This window comes from Balaenoptera physalus (assembly GCF_965194825.1).
Source record: "Balaenoptera physalus genome assembly, chromosome: 10".
In the NCBI taxonomy this organism is placed as follows: domain Eukaryota; kingdom Metazoa; phylum Chordata; class Mammalia; order Artiodactyla; family Balaenopteridae; genus Balaenoptera; species Balaenoptera physalus.
The window spans coordinates 1,600,031-1,607,718 of NC_138889.1; the positions used below are offsets into that span (position 1 = coordinate 1,600,031).

A 7,688-nucleotide genomic window follows, 5' to 3' on the forward strand; every position below is an offset into this window, starting at 1 on the left:
AGCAGATCAGTCCCGCCCCGGCCCATCGCCCCCGAGTCATTGCCCCTCCCCTGGCCTCCTGCCTGCTTGCACACCCACACACACATTGCACACACTCACCCCCAGAGCACATCTCCCGGGTGAGATGTGGCGGCTTCTGGCTCCACTGGGACCCATGAGGGGCTGGCGGAGCCTGAAGGAAGACGGAGAGGAGGAGACGGAACCCCGCAGGGCAGGGACTGGGCCGCTCCTCTGGGCTGCGCGGGGCCCGAGTCAGCAAGGACCCTCCGCAGGCTCCCTGGAAGCATCTGCTCCCCTCGGGAGCCGCGGGGCGTGGCGGCCAGGCCTTGCCGTGTGCTGCTGCGTCTGCCCGCTCCGCCGGCTCCTGGCCCCCTCCCTCGGCCTCCATTCCTCTCCCCCTTCCTTCCTCCTGAGCCTCCTTGTTCCTGCCTCTCCCCCATCCCTGTCCAGCCACGTCCACCCGTGCCACAGTCCCAGCCTTCCCCGCCTCGGCCTTCATCTATCCAGTTTCTTCTCGCGTCTCTGCTGTTTCTCCCGTGTTCAGATTCTCTCCATCATACATATTCAGTGGCTCCTTGAAAATCCACCTAGATTATTCTCAGTGCTAACAGCCTGGATCTGCTTCAGGAATAAAGAATAACACTTCTCACGCTGTAATTCTGCGTCCCTGTCTCCGACCCCGGCCTGCGTTAACTGCCTGGCAAGAGCTGGCGAGGCCGCCTACCCTCTCGGTGCCTCCTCCAACGTGAGGCCTGTGCTGCACGGCGAGGACCAGCAGGACACGAGGTCAGGGGACACGAAGCCCCATGCCTCGGGGACAGGTTCCCGTGGAAGGGATTTGAGGAGTTCAGTCCTAGAAATTCACGTAGGCTCCAAGCATCTGACCCTTTGGTGACTGACAATCCTTTTACACCTGCCCTATTGCACACCCCTTACAACTCGTGTGGGAGGTTCAGAAACGGAGGAACTGTGGCTCCGGGCCGGGAGTTGCTCCACCAGCACCTGCAGTGCTGGACCAACAGCTGGGCTTGGGATTCCAGCCCTTGGCCACGGCCGCTGAATGAACAGAGAGATCCGGAAAGATGTGGGGAGTGGCCATTGAGGGAGGAGGGCCTGAGACGCTGCACCCTGACCCCCGGGGGGAGGGAGGGGAGAGGAGGACAGGGAGGAGGGCCTGAGACGCTGCACCCCGGCCCCCCGGGGGGAGGGCGGGGAGGAGGGGGAAGCAGGCCCGGCGGGGCCACAAGCGCGGGAGGCGGGGCGGGGCTCACGGTCCCCCAGCCCCCCGGTTTCCGGCTCCTTTCTCTGCCCAACCTTCATGGCACCTGCCCGTCTTCCCCCATCCTTGGGGTCCGGCCCCCACCTCTGCTCCCCTTCTTTTCCGCCTTTCCCATTCCTCACCTCTCTTTGCCCCCGACCACCTCCTTGTAAGCTGCCCGGCCTTCGTCTCTCAGTGACAACGTGGCCAGTGCAGCCTCAAGGTGGCTGGACCGACCCTCCTTTATGAACCCCGTGGGCTGTCGGAGTGGACCACATCCCTCCTCCACAGCTCCTGACTCTGGGCTAAACTCCCAGGGTGGGCCCCGTGCACCCCTTCTTTATGAGCCCTGGCACCCAGCTGACGGGCACCCGGCCACACGGACTCGCCTCGAGGCTGGTCGTGGGGCCTCGGGCAGCTGTGGTGCAAGCAGACCTCCTTTTCTCCAGGGAAGGCTCCCGCCACCCCCTCCTGCCCACACAGCCAGCCTCCGATACCCAAAGAGGACGGTTCCACCCTGAGATGCCTACCTCGGTTTTACATGGGACTCCTGGGCCAATGTCCTAATGTTTTATTAAACTTTCTTTTATTTCTGTCTGGAAAAGAAAAACAAATCTAACAAACCCTTCAACACCCACTCTGTTTCAAACACTCTGTCCCACCGAAGAGGTTCCATCGATGTGGTCCTCAGGTGGGGAGGGAAGCCACGCCCTGCGGCACCCTTTCATCACACCTCCTTCCCTGCTGACCCCCCCGGCTCTCATGCCCCGAGCCCTGGTCTCCCGTGCAGTGTGAGGAGGTGCAGGGAGAGCTTGGGCTCGGGGTCTCCGGGCCCCCTGCCCTGGGGCTGCAGGTGGTGTCGGTTTTAGGAGAGCAGTGAGCTGGGGCCCCTCGGATTCCCCCGGGAGATTCCCCGGGGCGCAGCTGGTGCCGGGAGAGCTCAGTGAGCCCAGCTCGGCCCGGCCGGTCCAGCTGTGAGGCCTGGGGCGCTCATGAGCCTCTCTGAGCTCAGGTCCTTATCTGTGAGGAAGCAGCAGTAATAACCCTGCGTCGCCGCGTTGCCGAGAAGATTAAATGAAGAAGCAGGAGTGCAAGCATTGGGTGCGTGCACAGAGCTCTGGAGACGCAGCATGGAGTGCCGAGGCGTCGGCACCACACGGGGAAGACGGGCAGCCCCTGCCCTCGGGGAGGCTCAGCGAGGAGCACCGATGCCCGGGGCCTCCGGAGAGGCCGGCGACCTCACTGCCTACGCCAGCTCCGTCAGCGTCCCGTCATCTGCCTCGACGGGCACAGACGGCACATCACCATCTTCAGACCCTCGCCTCTGGTGCCAGAGATGCGGGAACTAGGTCAGCCCATCCAGGCCGGAGGCGAGGCCCCGGCAAGAGAGAAGCCTGATCTCCTGCCTGGATGAGAAGGCAGGAGGTGGGCACAGAAAACATGATCTCACTGTAAAATTGACAAATACCGTTGGTGCGGGAAACAGCAGAGGCACTGAGGAACTCTTTGTCCTTCCGCGGTCTGTGCCGTATTCTTGGGGAACCACAAGTCCTCCCGAGAGCCCTTGTCGGCTTGGATCACACGTCTGCACCCAGCCTCGCAGACACGTCCACTTAATACAGGTTACTTGACTGAGTGACTGGGAAAGAGCAGGGACAAAGAGAAGAGAGCTGAGCTGCTTTATATAATCCGTTGTGCAGAAGGCCCGAGCTTCCCGGCTTTTGTGCTGACTGGGGCACAATTTAAATACGACTTCCTGCCTCAAAAGAAATCATAGCACCAACAAACCAAATGCCTTGCACGCTTTGCATTTTGGCAGGTTTGCATAGGACAGGGGCACCTGGCTGCTGGGGGCGGAGGCATCGCTGGGTTGGGAGGGGGCCGAGGAGCTGCAGAGCTCGGAGGATAGTGCAGAGTGTTAGGACGGGCCAGCGAGTCCGGAGACTACAGGAGAGGAAGCCGAGGCCCAGACACTCAGGATCACCCAGCTTGTTGGAGGCAGAAGTGGGAACAGCACAAGTATCTTCTGACCCCCAATCTTGAGCTCTTCCCAGGATTGCAAGCTTCCCCCTAAGAAATAACTCCAAAAAGGGACGTGACTCCAGAGACAGGCTGAGCTTGGTCAGCTTCTGGCACAGAAGGCGTCCATCCCCGAGAGAGGGGTACTGAGGACACCCTGAGATCCTGCCGTGGCCTGCAGATGTGAGGGCTTCCCAAGGAAGCAGAGATATGGAGGAAAGTTTGGAGATGCACAGCCTGCAGCTTGGGGCAGAGACCCCGTCTCCAGGCTTCCCCGCTGACCCTCCTTTGTACTCAGGCTTGGTGAGGACCCCAGTCTCCACCTCTGCTGTGGTCGGAGAGGGGGATGGGGTGAGAGCCTTGCTCTGGCTTCTGCTTGTTGGCTGTGCCTCCTGGTCTCCTGCTTGGATGCAGCCAGGAGGGTAAGAAGAACGGAAAGAGAAATAAAAGTAGCTGGAGGATGAAGGATGCCCATCTGCCGTGTGGTGATGGGGCCTGAGGAGGAAGAAGGACTATGTAGGCTCCCAGCTAAGAGGCTGAATCGGGGCTCCCTGGCGTCCACAGGCCCGAGGAGCAGCCCCTGCTTGTGGGAGGTCAGAGAATAGAACAGAAAGCTGACAGACTTGGAGGCAGTTAAATCCGGGCTGAGGTCCTGCTGCTCTGGGTCACATCGCCATCCTCTCTGAGCTCTCTCCATAACACGGGCAGCACTACCAACCTTAAAGGGTTCGAGTGAAGATTCAACAGTACAGTTCCAGCCCAGCTCCTGTGAAGCACCTCCACTCAGAGCACAGAAACCAGCACCACGCCCATGATCCCGGGTTCCTGGGACATCCGCGGGCTGGTGCACGCCGCCCGCCTGCTCCCAGAGTACACAGGCCCGAACCACGAGGAGAAGAAGTACACGATGGGGGACGCTCCCGACTGTGACAGAAGCCAGCGGCTGAGAGAAAAATCCAAGCTGGGCCTGGACTTCCCCAATCTGCCCTACTCAATTGACGTGGCTCCTGCGCTCACCCAGAGCAACGCCGTCCTTCGCAAGCACAACCTGCGGCGAGACAGAGCAAGAGAAGATTCGCGTGGACGTATTGGAGAACCAGGTTGTGGATGTCCGCTTGTACATGGCCAGGATCTGCTACAGCTCTGACTTTGAGAACCTGAAGCCTGCATACCTGAAGGAGACCCCTGAAAAGATGAGGCTCTTCTCGGGTTTTCTGGGGAAGAGGCCTTGGTTTGCAGGGAACAAGCTCACCTATGTGGATGTCCTGGCTATAACCTCCTGATGTGCGCTGCACACGCGAGCCCGAGTGCCTGGATGAATTCCCAAACCTGAAAGACTTCATTTCCCCTTTTGAGGGCCTGGAGAAGACCTCTGCCTACATGAAGTCCACTCACTTGCTCCCAGGCCCTCTGTTTCTGAAGATTGCTATGTGGGGCAACAAGTAGTGCCCTGTAACCAGGAGATGGTGCCCTGGAAAACAGCTGGATCTCCCTGCACCCGGAACCACCTGTCTTTTTCTGTCTCCTTCTATTCACTCTAGATGCCTTCTTGGCCCCCTTATCTCCCTCCCAACTCCCTTTTCATCTATCCTTTAAAGCTTCAGTCCCCACTTTTCTTCAGCAAAGTTCCTCCCCGCCCCACATTGTCCCTCCTGCACTAAAGACAACCAGACGACCCTTCCCTTCCATGGTTGCTTCTGCTATGAGGAGCCCAGCCAGAACCCTGGCCCACAGAGCTCGCTCTGAGCTCCCAGCCCTGCCCTGGAGACCGGAACTGGCCTGGTGTGCAGGCCCTGCTTCCCGGTGTGGTTCCGGCCCAGCCCTGTCTGAACCCCAGGAAAGCTTTAATCATACCTGCAGGAAAAAAAAAAAAAAAAGATTCAACAATAAATGTACTAGAATCCCTGGAGCGTAGTAGGTGCTTCTAACTGCTAGTTCCCTTCCTCTCATGATCCCAGCCAGCCCAGCGTCCTCGCTTTGCCCTCCAAGCTTCTGAGAGCAGAGACCAGGTGACGTCCTCCAGGTGCCCCAGTTGTTCTGGCAGCGGGGGGTCCAGTGACTCCTGTCCAGGGTCTTCTTCCTGTGGAGCTTCCTGGAGTCACCGCCAGGCACCAGAGACCTGGTCACAGACTCTTGGACACGTGTCTTAAAGACAATGATGCCAAGTGATCGCACAGCAGATCCCGGGGTTCAGGAGAAATGTAACTGTTGGTCTAAAGCCACACGTCAGGGCTACCCTGGTGGCACAGTGGTTGAGAATCTGCCTGTCAATGCAGGGGACACGGGTTCGAGCCCTGGTCTGGGAAGATCCCACATGCCGCGGAGCAACTGGGCCCGTGAGCCACAACTACTGAGCCTGCGCGTCTGGAGCCTGTGCTCCGCAACAAGAGAGGCCACGATAGTGAGAGGCCCGCGCACTGCGATGAAGAGTGGCCCCCACTTGCCGCAACTGGAGAGAGCCCTCGCACAGAAACGAAGACCCAACACGGCCAAAAGAAAATAAATATATAAATCAATTAATTTAAAAAAAATTATAAAAGAGGACCTGTTTCTTTCTGTTAAAAAAAATAAAAAATAAAAATAAAGCCACACGTCACCAATGCACAGCGAGGGGGCACTTTGGCCACGAGGGCCCTGAACCCCAGACCAGCTCGGAGGGCCTGCCCTTGTCTGGAGAGGTGAACAGGTCATAGCCTCGCAGCCTTGGTCCCTCTGCCACCTGCTGGCACATCAGTAAGAGATGGATCTGCAGGCAGACAGACGTCAGTTCCAATCTCAGCTTTATTACCTTCTGGCTGCACGACGTGGGCAGGTGGCTTGACATCCCTAAGGCCAGCTCTCTTGTCTCAAAAGGAGGACGATGGCTCGCTCGGAAGGCAGCCTCCAAGAGCAAGCTGCGAGAGGCATACCATTTAATCACCACCCAGTGGGGATGACTGGACAGTGCTTCGGGTGATGGTGGTGTTAAGTGGCCCAACAACCAGACCAGTGACTGGTGGCCTGACACGGTACTTCACTAACCTCTGACCTCATCTGTCCCTTTGTCTCGCTTAAATCAGACCCAGTGCCATCAAGTCCCAATCTCTTGACGCCTCCTGTCAGCCTGACCCTCCGTGGTCCCCGCATCTTCTGAGTGGCCCTGCTGGAAGAGATCCATCCCACCTGGTCGCTGGCTCACCTGGAGCACAGCAGGTAGGTCTCCCTCCTAGGGTGACTCCTTGGGCCAGGAGCCAGCGGTCCCCGGCAGGAGGGGGCCGGGGCCCCTGGAAGAGGGATGGGCATCCTGCTTCTGGGGTTGGCCCTCTGCTTGGGAGCTGGCTCAGGCCCGTCACCGGTCGCTCAGGCTCCCGGGGAGGCTGCCGTGTGGGGTGTGTGACCAGCCCTTTGCCCTCTGTGCCCCTGGCCCGCATCCGGCAGACCCGTTCACACCGCAGTCAGCCACTTAGGGAGAAGAAAGAACAGGGGGAGCTGGAGAAATCTGTCCAGACCCCAATGAATAGCTTCCCAAGCCTGCCAGTTGCCATGGCAGCCAGCCGGGAGCACCGTTTCCAGGGCCCGAGGCGCTCAGACCTGCATAAGGGGCAGCTCTGCTGGGCTGCTGCCCACTCACCTCCCCCACCCAGCCTCCTGGCTCCTTAGCAACTGCCGTCACCAGCGCCATCGCAACCACCGCTGCAGCTTCTGCACTGGCGGCTGGGCGTGGGGGTGGGGCACTGTCCAGGGATGCTCTCGGGGGGAGCCAGGGAGTGCATGGCCGGCAGAGCCGAGGTGCTTATGAGCTTGGGAGGGGAAAGCCTGGGCCAGCTTTGCTGCCACGGCCCCGGGATCCTTCCTGACTACATGGAAAAGCAGCTCGAAATCTTGGGGTCAGATGATCACCCCTGATTTCTAAGAACACGTTTGTGTATCTCTGTGTATGTGGAGTTTTCTGAGAAAGAGTTTATAGTTTTTATCCAACTCTCAAAGAAGACTAAGATCCCCAGTAGGTAAGAGCTGCAATTACGGAGGCTTTTGCTTTCAGAATCAGAATTATCTCAGGGCCTGGTTGATCCACAGGCTTGGGAGGTGCGCGCAGAGGAAGGGCTGAGCGCGGCAGGGTAGGGACAGACGGCGTGCTACCCGGGGACCCCCACAGGGCCTGAAACCTCCCATCTGCCCCACTGGGCGCCTCTGGGAATAGGGGGTGGGGTGTCTCTCCTGACCATCCTGAACGTTCCGTCCTTCCCGCCCTCCTCCGCCCCGCAGCTCTGCCCCGAGGTCAGCCGTGTAAACCACACGTCTTTGCTGCGCCCAGGCCCTGAGCTCCGCGTCTTACACACCCTCTCCACAGGGTCCCATCAACCCTCACGCCGGGGGAGGACGTTCCCTCACCACTGCTGTTTAGAGAGGAGAATATTGAAGCAACAAAAAA

The 7,688-nt window shown here is 59.3% G+C and overlaps 1 pseudogene across 1 annotated transcript; it reads left to right on the forward strand.

Annotated features, from left to right (window-relative positions):
• The first annotated feature begins 1,491 nt into the window (after positions 1 to 1,491).
• Positions 1,492 to 6,578, forward strand: LOC309668028 (glutathione S-transferase Mu 1 pseudogene; annotated as a pseudogene). The gene has a single exon. The product of its transcript is annotated as a glutathione S-transferase Mu 1 pseudogene (transcript).
• Positions 6,579 to 7,688: the final 1,110 nt, after the last annotated feature.